This window comes from Delphinus delphis, chromosome 20 (genome assembly GCF_949987515.2).
Source record: "Delphinus delphis chromosome 20, mDelDel1.2, whole genome shotgun sequence".
NCBI classification, from domain to species: Eukaryota; Metazoa; Chordata; class Mammalia; order Artiodactyla; family Delphinidae; genus Delphinus; species Delphinus delphis.
In genome coordinates, this window is record NC_082702.1 from 17,749,381 (window position 1) to 17,767,928 (window position 18,548).

The window sequence follows — 18,548 nt, forward strand, 5'->3', positions numbered from 1 at the left end:
CATTTATGGTAAAGGGCATTAGCCTGCTGTAATTTGGTTTCAGAATTTCCTCAGGCTGCTGACTGCCTTGCAATGGGCGTTTATGCTCAGCAAAAATGTTCAGCAGACGTTGGGACACTGACGGTGAAGGTCTGCAGTTTTGTTTCCATTTGAAGATGCTTCCTACTTCAGTGTATGTTTTGCAAGCTCTATAAGGAATCCAGGGTTGAGGCCAATGCCCTGGGAGTCCTAGTGGAGCCTGCAGCAAAAAGAAAAATGTGATCCCCTATATACACTTACCAAATTATCAGATATCAAATATCTTGAACCACATGGGAAAACATGGCTATACATAAAACTCCAAGTTGCCCAATCTGCTCACACCCTGCTGTCAACCCTTATAATCCCACACAGCAGGGGTATGGCAGCTCAGGAGCCTCAGGCCGGTTGGAAACAACTCTTCCCACTGCACAGTAGAGCAGGATCATAAAACAACAACAACCGAACTTTATTTAAACTTTTGCAAATTTGTTCAGCATGAATTTTTTTTGCATTTAGATGTTTTAAAATATGATTTATCTTGATTACTGGGGTGTTTTTTTGGCACAAACTTAGTCCCCCTGCCCATATTGAGACCTTAGCTATCTGATACCCCTTTCCGGTTTTGTCTCACAGTGGTCTAGCGCCCTCTAGAGGCTGCCGCCCCAGGCAGGGGCCTCTCTAGAGGTCCCCAGTGTAACCCTGGCTCAGGCCTCTCCCCCAACACTTCTCACTACTTCTGGAGCAGTTCCTGGAAGCCTAATCTCTGCGGTAGGACCCGACACCCTGGCTGCAGTCACTGGGTCCCCCTCAACTTCTTAACAAACATTCTACCTTGGCTTGCTTGTATCCAGGAGGTTTGTGTCCCTCACAACCCAAAATCTTCCAGCTACTGGAGAATTTAGTACTGGAGAGAGGGTGATGCAAGTAACAGACCCTGAGAACATGCAGACTGGTGGGGGCAGACAAGGGAGCAGTGGGGCAGAGGGATCCAGGCGGGGAATCAAGGTCCTCCTGGCAGGAAGCTGGCCTTCCCAGTTAGGAGGAAGCAAAGCTGCTGTCCCTCACACGTGTCTCATGAGATTCAGACTGTGGGCCACTGAGGCCCTCAGCAATCTTCTCCAGGAGTGAGGAGAAGAGGGCAAGCAGAGAGGAGAAGGAAGGGGCATGGAGGTGTCCCACATAAATCCCCGTCTGGAAGAACCCACTCACCAAAATGCAGGCACAAACTCAAGCCGGCTCTTACCCAGCTGGTTGCTGGACACTATGTAGAGGATGCCAAGTTGGATGGTAATTATCTTTCTTTTTTTTTTTTTTCTATTTTGGCCATGCTGCACGGTTTGCAGGATGTCAGTTCCCTGACCAGGGATTGAACCTGGGCCACAGCAATGAAAGCGCCGAATCCTAACCACTAGACCACCATGGAATTCCTGGTAATTGTCTTTCTTGATCTCAAATAGTTAATTTCTTTGAGGATCAAAGGCCAAATATGGCTTTGGCAAGCCAAGCTGGAACAAGGGCTTATGACCACCTGTCCAGGTTTACTGCAAGTGACTTCCAGGCGGGCAAAGTCTTCATTGTCCAGACACCTCCCACTCTGCCATCTGCACCTTCCCTATTGTGCCCAGTTCAGTTCTGGCTGCATCATTTACTGAGTCAATAATTTCTACTCTAATCCCCCGAGGCCAGTCCATCACTAAGTCCTGATAGCTCGTCCCCACAATGTATCTCGAATCTACCCACTTCTCTCTACCACCAGGCCACCTCCCTGGTCCCAGTCACCATCTCCTCTCTCTTGGGCCTCCTACGTGGTCCCCTGCCTCCCAATCAACAGCTCACTTTTTCTTTTTTTTTTTGTGGTACGCGGGCCTCTCACTGTCGTGGCCTCTCCCGCTGCGGAGCACAGCCTCCGGACGCGCAGGTTCAGCGGCCATGGCTCACGGGCCCAGCCGCTCCGCGGCATGTGGGATATTCCCGGACCGGGGCACGAACCCATGTCCCCTGCATCGGCAGGCGGACTCTCAACCACTGCTCCACCAGGGAAGCCCAGCTCACATTTTAACATGCAAAGTGGACCATGCTCCTTGCAGAAAATGCTCCAGGACGGACTTCAAAGTTTTTAACCTGAGCTTTGTGATCCTGTGGGACTAGCCCTGCCTACCACCTCTCCAAGCCTCCTCTCCACCCAACTCATTCTGGCCTCAGAACGTTTCCACCCTTCCCAGAGCTAATTTCTACTCTTCTTTCTTGACCAGGAGAACAGTCAAGAAGCAGAGCCAGAGAGCATTTGGAGAGATGTTCTAAGCCTTGTGAGCAGCCCCTCCAGTGTGTGGACGTTCTGACTGACCCCACGTGTCCAGGGCCCCCTTGGAGAGAAGCACTCCAAGCACCTGAGGCCAGCCACTCACTCGAGCCAGTGGTGGAGGGATTGTTCTGTATTCATTTAAGATAAGTCTCTCCCTTCCCTGGTGGCGCAGTGGTTAAGAATCCTCCTGCCAATGCAGGGGACATGGGTTCACTCCCTGGTCCGGGAGGATCCCACACGCTGCAGAACAAGTAAGCCCGTGCACCACAACTACTGAGCCCGCGCTCTAGAGTCCATGCGCCACAACTACTGAGCCTGCGCTCTGGAGCCCGCAAGCCACAACTACTGAGTGCGCGTGCCACAACTACTGAAGCCCGTGTGCCTAGAGCCCATGCTCCGCAACAAGAGAAGCCACCAAAATGAGAAGCCGGCGCACCACAACGAAGAGTAGCGCCCACTTGCCGCAACTAGAGAAAGCCTGCACGCAGCAACGAAGACCCAGTGCAACCAACAATAAATAAACACATTTCTTAAAGGTTTAAAAGATAAGTCTCTCCTTGGGCAGAAACCATCCTCGGACACTTTATAAGATCCCTCTGGGACCCAGCAGAGGAGCCTCACAGGACAGGGGCTATTTTGCTCTATGGCTATTTTGCTCTCATATACATTAAAATCTGTGTTTCTCAAATGATGTTTTAAAATGTGAGCCATTTAAGTAGAAACTAACATGAAAGCCTGCAACTGGGATTTCTGAACGGCAGTTAATGTTGTACAACTTTGAAATAAGATGATGGAAGGACAGGAGAGGAAGCAAGAAAAGAATAGCTTTAGAGAAAGGGAGTTAAGGTTTATTTGCATTAAAAATACTAGAAATATCAAAACCACAATGAGATACCACTTTACGTCTATTAAGAGAGCTATTACAGAAAGAAAGAAAGAAAATAACAAGTGTTGGCGAGAATGTGGAGAAGTTAGAACCCTAGTGCGTTGCTGATGGGAATGTAAGATGGTGCAGCTGCTGTGGGAAACAGCTTGGCAGTTCCTCAAAAGGTTAAATATAGAGCTACCATATGATCTAGCTAGTCCACTTCTGGGTATATACCCAAAAGAATTGAAAGCAGGAACTCCAGGAGGTGTTTGTACACTCGTGTTCATGGCAGCATTATTCACAGTAACCAATAGGTAGAAACAACGTAAGTGCCCATTAATAAATGAATGGATAAACAAAATGTGATAGAGATAGATAGATACAGATATAGATATAATGGAATATTATTCAGCCTTAAACAGGAAGGATGTTCTGATACAGGCTTCAACATGGATGAACCTTGAGAACATTATGCTAAGTGAAACAAGCCAGTCACAAAAGGACAAATACTGTGTGATTCCCTTGTATAAGGGACCTAGAGTCGTGAAATTTATAGAGACAGAAAGTAGGAAGGTGGTTGCTGGGGGCTGGAGTGGGGAATGAATGGGGAGTCATTGATTAACAGGTACGGAGTTTCAGTTGGGAAAATGAAAGAGCTCTGGAGAAGGATGGTGGTGACGGTTACACACAATGTGAATGAACTTAATGTCACTGAACTACACACTTAAAAATGGTTAAAATGGTAAATTGTGTGTAATGTGTATTTTACCACAATTAAAAAATACTAAAAATAAACGGGCAAAGTTCGGGGTTGTGACACCATTTCCACTGGGCTCTGTGGGGTGAGTGGGCCAGCCTGAGTTGCTGTTTTGGATTTAGTGTGGCTCAATACTGGAACCTCCCAGAACCTTGGTCTGCCAGGGGTGATGGGGGAAGAGCAGGCCTCAGAGCTGAGCACCTCCTCCACCCTGTGAGATGCCCAGGCATCCCAGCCACAGCCCAGTGACGGGCCACATCTGCAGGCACATCTGGTGATGGGCTCAGCACGGCGAAGTGCATCTAGCCATAGACACTCTCCAAGCCATTGCTGGTTCTTCCAACTTTAAGAGAATAATAGAATAATAGCAGTAAAATCATTTCACCTTCAGTACTGAGCAGTAATTTTCAAATTATAGGCCTGGAACAGTGATAGTAAGTATGAAATATGTCATCAAAGCACCATTCCAAAAAGAAAAAAAAAGATTCTACTGCAATAGAAAGGTTAGTGCCAGGTCACCCCCTTACTTTACATAACCCTCTCCACTGTAATTTTGAACAAGGAGTGTGGTTCCAATTTTCAATCAGAAAGCTCCCCTCAGCCTTGCTGAACCACTCAGAAGTGCCCTGAAACAATAATCATCTGTATATTGATTTGGGGGAGAATCAATCCAATTCAGTCCACCTCACTAAATTGTTAATGGAGCAAAGTACATCAGAACCCCGAGGTGGGTTAACAGATACTGTTTGTTCTTTAACTGTGCTGCTGCCAGAGGAATAAAGGTGACAGGTTGAGAGCCTGAGTCCAGAGGCACGTGTGCAGATCTGGGAAACCCAAGGCAGGAAGGGTAGACTAGAAAAGCCATGGAGACAAGCCCTCACATCCCAAAGTGTCTCCTTCGTGGTCAAGGTCAAGAGAGTGGAGGCCAAGCTCACTTCCAGCACACGGGGGAGATGAAATCAGCCCACTGAGGGACTCCGGGTGGCTCCTAGGGAAGCCACACGTCCCTGTTAGAGCTCCTAGGACTCCTGGGGGACACATGGGGAGCCTAGTGCAGTCCTGCTCACTCGCCAGGGCTCAGAGGACCCCTCCTCTACCATGCTGGACAGTGAGCCTTTATTATGGACTTAATGGTTGTATTTAAGTCAACTCATTTTACTTAAGTATTACTGCTTCATTTTCCTTAAGTATTTACTTGAGCTATCTCTATATAACTACAAGCATGACCCAAACAAAACATTGCACATTTTGTTGCCTGCACCCCTGTCTTCTCTGTCTCTGTTTCTCTGTCTCTGTCTTTCTGTCTCTTCATCTCCACCAAGGAGAGTTAGGGAGAAGGCTAGCACATTCATGACACACTAGCTTCAAAGCAAAGATTTTCTCCTCAATCAGATGAGAAACACTGGAGAAGCACTGAAGGGAGGGCAGCATCCTGGCTTTGTGGTTCAATAGTATTTACGGCAGGATGTGACAGTCGTGATCCAGATCATCCCAATCCCCTAGAAGTCATCCCACACGTCCCGTACCCCACGTCACGCAAGCAGGAAGACGGGCACAATTAAGCACAGAGGCTTTGGAGTCAACCTGCGGAGGATTCAACCTGCCTCCCCACGCGCTCCCCACGGGAGCAGGTTTAACTTCTGTGAACCTTGGTTTCCTCGTCTATAAATAGGACCACAACAGTACCTACTTCACTAGATCACGGTAATAACTCAAAGCACTAATACCCGCAAGGCACTTATAACAGTGCCTGGCACAGAGTAAGCGTTCAGTAAATACTAGCCATTATCCAACTGCACCCCCTTCAGAAAAACTCCTATTCAGTCTTCAGAACCCAGGCCAGCTATACTCTGTCTGCCCTCCCAGAGGAAGATAAAACTCCCTCCCACCTCACTGCTTCTTCTGTACTTCAAACAGCGTTCTGGGGCTGAACACATCATCCTCTTGTCTTATTTACAGTCTTATTTCCATGGCTGTCTGTGTCTTTAAGCTGTCAGCTCCTCCCTAGAGATGTTAAGCTACCTTTTACATCCTCATCATCCAGAGCGGCTCTGCTCACACCTACCTAGTAGGTAATTAGCGGGTGTTTACTGACTTGAGTTGAAGCAGGTGGTATCATGGCTCAGGCTGCCTACAGAAATACTGTTCTTTTATCGTGTCTCCAATCTCTCATTCCATAAGTCCCAGCCTGTAGAAAAGGAGTCTATCCAGCATCCCTTGGAATCAGTCATCACCTCCAGAGAATCTTGCCCCAACCCATTATCCATCCCTAACCCAGCCTAAGTTTGGTACACAAACCTTCTCTTCAATTTTATACTTTTACCACATAGTATATACCCATGACCAATGTATCATATTGTTTTACTTAAGTGGTTACATATTGCTGTATCCTCTGACAACTTGCTTTTCATCCAGTGTTACGTTTACAAGCTTTATCCACATTGATATGCTTAGACCTAGTTTATTCAACTGGGAGCCAAGGGCTGTCTGATCTTGAAGCCCTAGAAATTGGCATCCAGCAGGAGCCATTCCTAGATATTCCTATAGTGTGTGCTACAACTTGCCATGGGCTTCTGGATTGAAAGGTTTTGGTGTGAACAGAAATTTTCAATTCACTTGGGCAAATACCTAGGAGTGGGATTGCTGATTGTATTGTAAATATATTTAACGTATGATTAATGTATGGTTAATGTATGCATAAGAAACCACCAAAGCTCACTCAAGAAGAAATAAATAGTACTATTTATTAATCTATTTTTTAAATTGGATTTGTAATGGAGACCTTCCAACAAAGAAAGCTTCATGCCCACATGGTTTCATTGGTGAATTCTATCAGACAATTAAGAAAAAAATCATATCAATTCTACACAACCTTTTCAAGAAAATAAAACAGGAGGGAAACTTCCCAAGTCACTGTATGAGGTCAGATTTATCCTGACACCAAAAACAGAAAAAGAATTTACAAGAAAAGAAAACCATGGACCAATATGCAACACGAACATAGATGCAAAATTCCTCAACAAAATATTAGCAAATTTAATCCAGCAATATATTAAAAGGATACTAAATGGAGTTTATCCCAGCAATACAAGGCTGGTTCAACACTGGAAAATCAGCATGTGTAATTTGTCAAAAATCCATAGATCTTTTACCACAAAGAGTAAATTTTACTGTATAAAATTATTTAGAGGGCTTCCCTGGTGGCGCAGTGGTTGGGAGTCCGCCTGCCGATGCAGGGGGCGCGGGTTCGTGCCCCAGTCCGGGAAGATCCCACATGCCGCGGAGTGGCTGGGCCCGTGAGCCATGGCTGCTGAGCCTGCGCGTCCGGAGCCTGTGCTCCGCAACGGGAGAGGCCACAGTGGTGAGAGGCCTGCGTACCGCCAAAAAAAAAAAAAAAAAAAATTATTTAGAAATCACCCAGAATGTCAGGGGAATCCAAGATGAAATGCACACTGTGACAAATAATTTGTTTACAAATGGATGGTTTAACCACACTGAAACTGGTGAAGAAAAAAGGAGCTAAGACAGTGTATATTGACTAGATACTGTAAGACTAAAGAAAAAAAGAACTGTACATAAACTGTGCCCTGGTTGGCAGATTTGTTTCTCAAACAGATCCAAGCTCTGAATTCTGAAACCATTTTACATGTCTGGTAGAGTTGAACAAATAAGTAAATGTATTGGAGATAATGACAGAGACAGGTTTTTCACTGACTGAGAATGAAGTTACCGAAAAAGCAAGGGGGGAATGCAAGAAGGAACACTGTGGTGCTGGACTGCAGTTAGAAATATCAGTATGAACTCATGTGTTAAAGTATCAATATGTACCCAGACAGACAGAAAATAGATATGTATATATGCATGTTTAGAATTCCCTAGCTCTGTCTGCTGAGAGGGCCTAGAAGCAGTGACACCTCAGTAGCAATGAGCTCACCCAGCACCCAGAACTTGGTTTCTAAATACTATTCTCTAATACAAGGAACCAGGGGTCCCTGGGGAAGACTGTCCAGGGCTGGGACTGAGAATACACAGATGAGCTGGCAGAGCCAGAAAATAACAAAGACAAAAAAAAAGAAAAGTACTGCATGGTGTCCTCCCCAAAACCCATAATCTCAGTCCATTTATGAAAAAAATTTAGACAAATCTAAATTGAGGGACATTCCACAAAATACCTGGCCAGTACCTACTGGAAGAAACTAATGAGACAGGAAGACTACATGCCATGTGAGATCCAGGTTGGATCCTGGAACCAAAAATGGACCTTAGTGCAAAACTAGGGAAATCTGAATATAGTCTGCAGTTTAGTTAACAGTGTTGCACCTATATTAATTTCTTTGTTTTGATAAACACACCAAATTATGTAATATGTTAATATTGGGGATCTGACGAAGGACTCTCTGTACTATTTTTGCAACTCTTCTGTAAGTCTAAAATTATTTCAAAATAAAATGTCTTTTTTAAACCACAAATGGAAACCACCACACATATTGGAACAGCTAAAATAAGAACATTGGCAATACCAAGTGCTGGTAACGTGGTAGAACTTGAACTTGAGTTCTCATCCATTGCTGACGGGAATGAAAAATGGCATAAGCATTATGGGAAAGAGTGCAGTTTCTGATCTGGTCATAGGTAAGTGAAACATACACTTACCTTTGACCCAGCAATCCCACACATAGGTATTTACCCTAGAAAAGTGAAAACTTATGTTCACACGAATCTGTATTTGAATATTTATAGCAACTTTATTCATAATGGCCCCAAACTGGAAATAACCCAAATCTCCTTCAACAAGGTAAGCAAACTGGTACATCCAGACAATGGAATATCACTCAGCAGAAAACCAGGAACAAACTACTGTTACATATGGCAACATGGACCAAAGAAACCAGACTCAAAAGGCTACATACAGTATGATTCCAGTTATATGACTCTCTAACAGGCAAAATTCTAGGAGTGGACAGTAGATCGGTGGTTTCCAGACGCTGGGATTTGTGGAGGGGTTAACTACAGGGGATATTTTTGGGGTGGTGAGACTTCTTCATCATGATTGTGGTGGTAGTTACACGACTTTATGCATTTGTCAAAATTCAACACTATACACCAAAAATATGTAAATTAGGGCCTTCCCTCGTGGCGCAGTGGTTGAGAGTCCGCCTGCCGATGCAGGGGACACGGGTTCGTGCCCCAGTTCGGGAAGATCCCACATGCCGCGGAGAGGCTGGGCCCTTGAGCCACGGCCGCTGAGCCTGCGCGTCCAGAGTCTGTGCTCCGCAACGGGAGAGGCCACAGCAGTGAGAGGCCCGCGTAACGCAAAAAAAAAAATATATATATATATGTAAATTATTGTTTAGTTATATGCAAATTATTATTTAATTAAACATTAAAGTTTAGTTTAGGCTAGTATATACAAAGTCAGAGCCCTCTTGATGTCTCATTCCAGTCTCCTCCCCAACTTTTCAGAGGTAAACACTGAAATGAATTTCCTATCTACCCTTCTGACCCCTAAAAAAAAGGTTTTTTACATACCTATATGTGTGTACCATGGAAAATATACCACGTGAGTCTGGGTTTGTTTTTTAAGCATCATAAACACTATCACATCGCATGCATCTTCTTTCCTCTGGTTTGGTTTGGTTTGATTTGGTTTTGTCCCTTCAGAAGGTCTCTCGAGTCATTCAGGAGATGATGCTGATGTGTCGCCAGGGTCACAAGGGGACACTGTGGGATTCGCCCACCCAGCCCTCCCTCCTTTCCTCCGGGTGACAGCATCTCTCCCAGGAAAGCCCTGAGGCCCAACTCCGGCTCACAAAGCTCGGCCCAAGATTTCGAAACTGGGGAAACTCTACACTTGAGCTGGTGGGGCGGCGCAATGTCCGTCTAGAGCTGCTAGCAACCAACTCCCCTCTCATCTGGAATGGAGGCAACCCCAAGGGAAGCAGGACCAAGGGATGGAGAATGAGCAGGTCCTGAAGCATTTTGGAGAGCCTAGGCCACCCAACCAGAAGCCAGCGCCACCCAGGGACTTCCCTGGGTCAGGACCCAACCAAGTTCTCTTTTTCTTCACTGGAAGGAGTCCTAAGGAGCACGCAGGGAACCAGGTGCTGGGCTCCCACCCGACAGGTCGCCTCCCTTCCCGCCAGGGCTTCGGTCCTCTGAGCTGCCACACAGGATGCCCTCATGCCCTCCGTCCCATGTGCCTTGACACTGTCTCCTTCAACTGCACCCGCCTCCAAAAGACACTGATGAAAATACCAGGAAACAACACCCAGCCAGCAGCACACGCTTGGTTTACACCCACTTTATCTGTCAGAATCCACTGGCCCCTTTGCTACCTACATTTGCATGTTCTGTTCCATCATGTTGCTTGTTTAGCATTTGGGTGGTGGATGTAGTTTGAAAGAATTATACTATTATTTCTAAATTGTTAGCAAAATTATAGACTATAAGATGCAACAATAAACGTGGTGGGTTGTGAATATAAAATCCAGCATTCTCTCAAAATTACTGGGAGAAGTTGTACGTGTTTATGTAGATAATAAATTGTTACACACTAATTACAAATTTGTTCATTTTAGAACGTAAAGAAATAATACAGGTCTCATAATTACAGATCTCTTCACTTGTTTACCTCCAATCTCATTTTGAAGTGCTGTGATCTAGAATAAACTCTTAGCTCTATAATGATATTTTACAAACTTAGAAAACGTGGTCTAGAAATCCTTGCTTGATGAATACGTTTATATAATTATATTCTGTTCTATAAGTCATGGTGATTCAAAGAAAATTCTTTACTGTCATGCATTAAAAAGAGCTTTGGGACTCATTGAAAGAGGGAAATCAGAGGTGCACCTCCACCATGAAACTGCTCAGCCTGGCCTTCTCCAGGGCTTGATTTTCATAGGTATGGACTTACTGAGTCACTGGCCTGGCAGCCATCCCAGGGTGGCCTCCATCTCTGAGGCCACCCTTAGCTATGTGCCCTTGGGGCTGACCCGAGGAAGCTCTGCTGAGGAATTCATCAGCAGAGTCGCTCCCTGGAGCATCAACTGGCCTCCAGAACCCTCCTTAAAGCAAGGTTCCCACGCTCCTGGATGCAACTCAGTCCCAGGTACACACAGGTATGCCAGGTAATCTGATGCACATAGCAGAGGAAGCACAGCTAGTGGCTGACTTGGTACCGTTTTACTGTTTAAAGTACAAGCAACAAGGTCCTACTGTATAGCACAGGGAACTATATTCAATGTCCTGTAATAAACCATAATGGAAAAGCATATAAAAAACAAGAATGCATATACATGTATAATGGAATCGCTTTGCTATACAGCAGAAATTAACACAACATTGTAAATCAAATATAATTCAATTAAAAATAAAATAAGATAAATAAAACAAAATAAATAACTGATTGCAACAGCCTTCTAAGAAGCCACTCTCTGTTCAGAGGGAAGTGATGGAGGATCTCAGGGGCACAGACCGGTGAGGAACAAAAACATCAAGGCTGCAAACCAGTCCACACTAATTCTTACACCTGCCCTTTCCTCCCCAGCTAAATGCCCCTCCAGCCTGAATTAGCCCCCCACCCAGACCTTCCAACCTCATGTTACAGCTCCCAGAGCACAGAGTAAATAAATAATTCTATGCCTAGTAGATACTTTATGTTTGCTGAGTTTAAGTGAAATTTTGATGAGTTTTTGTATTAAAATATAATCTAATTAATTATAAGAAATATAATGTGGTGTGAAATGTTTTTTTCTGTTTCTGTATTAGTTACCTATTAAGTTAAATAATAAAATCTTATAATTTGTACAAATACACTCGACAGTACAGTTTGATTGATAAAAATAACCACATGATTGAGCAGAGCTGGGGTAAGAGAAATTCATGACTGATTTTGTCTCCCCCAGCTGAGAACCCAGCACAGTGGAGACCCAGCCCTGGGCCCTTCCCTGACAGTCAGGCTTCTTCCCCAGAGGCTGTCAGCGGGTTCATCCCCAAGGCTGAGGCTTCCAGATGACCATTAAATGTGAAACCCTTCCCAGGAAGCAGCTAATGGGGTATGCACATCTCTGGCCCAGGTGAACCCCTATCTGGAGCCCCTTAAGCTGGAATTACACAGGAGGTAGAAATAGGGGGTGATAACACAGCCCCCAGATGGAGGCCTGGCCCGCCATGAGGACACAGGCAATAGGAAGGAAGAGCGAAATCCGCATGGAGCTGGTGGGGCAGACTGGGGTAAAGATCCAGATGGCTGCTAACACGACTTTGATTATTTTAATATTTTAATTGAGGTTAACTCTCGTGCAGTAAAATACTTACATCTTAAGTGTACAATTAAATGAGTTTTGAGTCTTTCAGGATCAAGTACGAGGTGGGAGAGTTCATTCTTGGTGGTTCCGTACGCCACAGTCAAAGGAGGAATTGGGCCCACAGGGGGCTCGGGAGGTGGCCCGAACCCACCAGCCGACCTAGCCCCCGGGTCCAGACTTAGGGCCCGTGGTGCCCTGACTCGGATCCCTGGATTCAAGTTTGCTCAACACGGGAGCATCCCCTTCTAAGTCAGAAGAAACACCTCTGGGATTAGATTCACAGAGGATTTCAAGCTCTAACCCTGGCCCTTGATTTAACTTGAAGGAACATCCAAATTGTCTCTTCTACTTGCTGTACCCATGAAGAGAAGCAAAAGATTCTCTTTTTCTGAGGCAGCCCAGGAATTCTGGCAGGGACACGCTGACCAGCTCACCAGGGACCAATCCAACATTTATGATGTGGGTGGGGACACAGTTCCAAATCAGGAGCCCACTTGGGATTATAATCCCCTAGGGGGAAAAGGGCCAAGAATCACAAGGTCCAGTGCCTATTAGAAGGAATGAGAAAGTATATTTGGAAGCCAGTCAACTATGAAAAGGTCAAGGAAGTTACCCATGAGGAAGAAAAAACCCATTCTCTTTCAGGGACAGCTTGTGGAAGGTTGTTAGAAAATCTACTAACAGAGACCTCTCCACTCCCAAGGGTCAATCCCTGCTGGGACAACACTTTACCAGTCAGTCTGCCCCTGATATTAGGCAAAAACTCCAAAAGTTACAATTAGGCCCTCAAACCCCTATGTCACAACTCCTAGAGGTAGCCTTTGGGATATCTAATCATCACACTAAACTGAGGAGGAGGAAAGAACTCAACATGAAAACAGGCAGGCCAAGGTTCAAGCTAAACTGATAGCCATTGCTGTCAGCCATGCCTTGCAACCTCAGAGCAACCCAAAGGGTGAAAGAAGGTTCAACCATCAGTCTGGAGATGAGACCAACAAGGGGGAATGCTTCAAATGCAAGTCAACTGGCCATTGGGCCCATGAGTACCAGAAGGAGACCCCCGGGCCAAGCCCAGTCTGCAAACAGACTGGTCATTGGAGATGGGAATGTCTGTGGTCCCCAAGGGGAAGGGGGGCTCCTGCTCTTGAGATGGCCATGCTGGAAGACTGAGGCAGCCCAGGGATTCTGGCAGCTCCTCCCATGAGATGTCTATCTCCATCGAGGAGCCCCAGTGGTCCTTGATGTAGCAGGTAGGAAGATCAATTTTTTAAATTGATACAGGAGCCATTTACTCTGTCCTGGTCTCTCATGCTGGGCCTCTTTCTTCTAAAAGCTGCACAGTGACGGGTGTCGATGGAAAGCCTCGCACCCAGTACTTTCCTGGGCCTCCCACTTGCCAATTTGAGCAGCATTTGATATTACATGGCTTTTTAGTTGGGCCTGAGTGTCCTACCCCACTACTGGGGAGAGATCTTCTGGGCTCTCTCAAGGCCATATTATGGTTAGGAAGCCCCGAGCAGCCCCTTATCTTGACCCCAGCTAAGGCAGATCAACAAGAAGAGGAAGGGCCTATTCCCAGCCATACTCTACAAGCAGTAGAATAACTACAGTTTGGGACAAAGGAGTCCCTGGGAGGGCCATAAATGCCCAACCTGCGGAAATTAGCCTTAAGCCAGAAGCCACTTACCCTAACAAGAGACAATACCCCATAAGGTTAGAGGAAAAAAGGGGTTACAATCCCTCATAAATACTTAAGACATGGCCTCTTGGCGCCCTGTCAGTCTCAATGCGATGCCCCCATTCTGCCAGTTAAGCCAAACGTGTGATACAGGATGGTGCGAGACCTGAGCAGTAAAAGACGTCGTGGTCCCTATTCACCCCCTTGTGGCCAATCCTTATAACGTACTAGCCCAAGTCCCTGAAAATGCTAAATGGTTTGCTGTGCTGGACCTCAGGGCTACCTTCTTTTACATCCCAGTTCACCCCCCCTCACAATATCTGTTTGCCTTCAAGTGGGCTAATTCCCACTCAGGCCAGATGAAAGAATACATCCAGACAGTACTACCACAGGGGTTTTGGGACAACCCACCTTTGTTCAACCAGGCCCTAGGAAAGGAACTAAGGGAAATATGCCTAAAAGAAAGGGCAATTCTACAGTATGCGGAGGATACATTATTATGTAGCCCTACCATGGAAGCCTCAGAGGAGAACATCACTGAAGTTCTTAATTTCCTTGGGGCCCAGGGTTACAGGGTCTCCCAGAAAAAGGCACAAATCTCAAAGCAACAAGTTAAATACCTGGGTTACATGATAAACTCTGGAAGAAGACAGCTGTCTCAAGATAGAAAACAAACTATATTAGGTCTTGGTGCCCCAAAGACAAAGAAACATCTCCATACGTTTTTAGACATGGCAGGGTTTGCAGAATCTAGATCCCAGGATTTGGGCTAATGGCTAAGCCCCTACATGAAACCACTAAAAGCCCCGATACAGAACCATTACTTTGGACTGGGGAACAGGAAAAGGCTCTTAATAGTATCAAACAGGTCCTCGCTAATGCTCCTGCTCCGGGTCCCCCCGATTTTAAAAAGCCATTCATTTTGTACATGGCTGAATAGCAGGGGACAGCTCTGGGAGCCCTAATACAGAAGCTACGTTATTTTTCCAAACAACTAGATTCTGTGGCCCGAGGTCGGCCTGGCTGCCTTTGGGCAGTAGCTGCCACCACTTTATTAGTGGAAGAACCTAACAAGCTTACCTTTGGAAAGTCACTGGAAGTCTGGACACCCTCCCCCCATCAAGTTCCAAGGTATTCTAGAGATCAAAGGTCACCACTGGCTAACTGGGGGCTGCTTTACTAAGCGCCAGGCTTTACTTCTTGACTCCCTAGAGGTAACCCTCAAAACTTGCCACACCCGGAAAAGGGAACCCTCTTACACTCTTGGTGGGAATGTAAATTAGCACAGCCACTGTGGAGAACAGTATGGAAATTCCTCAAAAAAACTCGAGTTCCCATAGGATCCAGCAATCCCACTCCTGCGTATACCCAGACAAAACTATAATTCAAAAAGATACATGCACTCCTGTGTTCATAGCAGCACTAATTACATTAGCCAAGACATGGAAACACCATGGAATGTACTCAACCATTAAAAAGAATGAAATAATGCCATTTGCAGCAACATGGATAGACCTAGAGATACTAAGCAAAGTAAACCAGAAAGAAAAGACAAATACCATATGATATCACTTATATGTGGAATCTAAAATACAACACAAATGAACATATCTGTGAAACAAAACAGACTCTCAGACACAGAGAACAGACTTGCGGTTGCCTGGGGGAAGGAAGCATTGGGAGTTTAGGATTAGCAGATGTAAACTATTATATATAGAATGGATAAACAACAAGGTCCTACTGTACAGCACAGGGAACTATTCAATATCCTGTGATGAACCATAATGAAAAAGAATATATATATATATGTATAACTGAGTCACTTTGCTGTATAACAGAAATTACACACAACATTGTGAATCAACTATACTTCAATAAAATTTTTTCAAAGATTGCCACAATAAGTAAATAAATAAATGTTTTGATAAATACATACCCCTACCAAGATAAAGAGCACTGCCATCACCCCAAAAAGTTTTTTTTGGTGCCCCTTCTCAGTCAATCCCTCCATCATATAGGCAACTATTAATCTACTGTCCCTATGATTAACTGGCACTTTCTCAAGTCTTATGTAAATAGAATCATAAATTCTGTACTGTTTTACTCTGCCCAATGTGAGATTTCATACACATGGATGTAAGTGTCAGAAGTCCATTCCTTTTGGTTACTCTGTAGAAGTCCATGGCCTGGATATGCCGCAGTTTATCTCCTGTGACAGACAGCTGGGCTGGTCCCAGCTTTTGTTATTGTGCTTAGAGCATCTGTGAACATTTGTGTGCAAGTCTTCTTGTGGATATTGTTTTAATTTCTCTTGCTAAATACTAATTTTTCTTGGATAAATACTTGGATTGTTGATAACCTGGCTTCTCAAATTCTGATAAGATGACATATATTTCTACTGTTCTGCTAACCCCACTGGGCCCTTCCTCTGCCAAAAATTATTTTGTTACTCATATGTATTACAGATATCTCTTTCTGGTTTGTAAGTTATCTTTTTTTTCCCCTTAAGATTAAATTTATCATTCAATACCCCTATTTGCACAACCCAGAATCTGCCCAAAAATCTAACAAAATGTTGAAGGGACTATAAGCAAACTGTAAGAGAGTCAGGCAACAGGGCTGCTTAAAAAAGACACATCCAGGGGTTTCCATGGTGCTGCAGTGGTTAAGAATCCGCCTGCCAATGCAGGGGACACGGGTTCGAGCCCTGGTCCGGGAAGATCCCACATGTCGCAGAGCAAATAAGCCCGTGTGCCACAACTAGTGAACTTGCACTCTAAAGCCTGAGAGCCACAACTACTGAAGCCCGCGTGCCACAACTACTGAAGCCCGCTAGCCTAGAGTCTGTGCTCTGCAACGAAGAGAAGCCACTGCGATGAGAAGCCTGTGCACCGCAATGAAGAGTAGCCCCGGTTGCCACAGCTAGGGAAAGCCCACATGCAGCAATGAAGACCCAACGCAGCCAAAAATAAACAAACAAATACATCTATTTTTTTTAAAAAAAACGACTGTAAAAGCCACATCCAAATATCAAGGGCATTCCTACACAGCAGGAGTACAGGAATTTTAAAATAATAGGAAAATTATCCCACTCACCATACCTAGAAATAAACCCAGCAAGAAATAATACAAGACCTAGATTAGGAACAGTGTAAACTGACCAAAGGACTTGAAAGAGGACATAAGTAAATGAAAAGACAAAAGACTCTGTAACAAAGTTCAAAGGCAAGTGACAGAATGAGAGATAAATATTGATTGCATCTACAAAAGGCAAGGGATTCTTATCTAATGTAAATTCTGCCTGCAAATCAAATAAGAAAAGCAAACAACACAACCATAATACTGAGCAAAGGACATGGACAGGCAATTCACAGAAGGAATGCAAATGGCCAATAAACATAGAAGGATGTCCAACTCCACTTGGAAGCACGGGAAATATGGGTTAAAACAAGGAGATGGCATTTTAAAAAGCTATTCCTGATATTGTCAGACTCCAGGGCTGACAGGTATGGAGGAGTAGGTTTTCCAGAACAGCTGGAAGAGGGGAAAAACGTGTGGCCTATCCACACTACCATCAGCAATCCTTTCTCAACTTTGTCTTAGAAAAACCCATATGCGCAAAGAAACCTGTGTGTGAGGCGAGTAACATCCCAGATTTGTCCATGGTGGTGAGATTCAGAGAAAACCCCATACCACCACAATGCCCACCAACAAGGGAGGGGTCCTTTGGTTCATGCAACAGCCACAGCCAAGCCAGGAACACAGGAGAATATAAAGAATTTAGGGGCACGCACCTGGAAAGACTTGCAAGACGAATTTGTTGATCCTTTATGTGAAAAACACATGTACATGAGATTTATCCCAGGAATGCAAGGTTGGTTTAACATCTGAAAATGAATTCATGTAATATATCATATCAATAGAATAAAAAACAAAAACCACATAATTATCTCAACAGATGCAGAAAAAGCATTTGACAAAATCCAACACCATTTCATGATAAATACACTCAACAAACTAGGAATAGAAGAGAACTTCTTCAGCCTCATAAAAGGCATCTATGAAAAATCCACAGCTAACCTCATACTTAATGGTGAAAGACTGGATGCTTTGCCCCTAAGATGAGAAAAAGACAAAGATGTGTGCTATCATCACTTCTATTCAATATTGTACTGGAGAGACTTCCCTGGTGGTGCGGTGGTTAAGAATCAGCCTGCCAATGCAGGGGACATGGGTTCTGAGCCCTGGTCTGGGAAGATCCCACATGCCACAGAGCAACTAAGCCCTTGCACCACGACTACTGAGCCTGTGCTCTGGAGCCCGTGAGCCACAGCTACTGAATGTCATGCACCTAGAGCCCATGCTCCCCGACAAGAGAAGCCACCACAATGAGAAGCCCACAAACCACAATGAAGAGTAGCCCCCACTCGCCGCAACTAGAGAAAGCCCGCATGCAGCAACAAAGACCCAAAGTAGCCAAAAATAAATAAATAAATAAATAAAATTTTAAAAAAAATTGTACTGGAGGATCTAGCCAAAGCAATTGGGCACAAAAATGAAATAAAAAGACATCCAGAATGGAAAAAAGAAGTAAAACTATTCACAGATACATG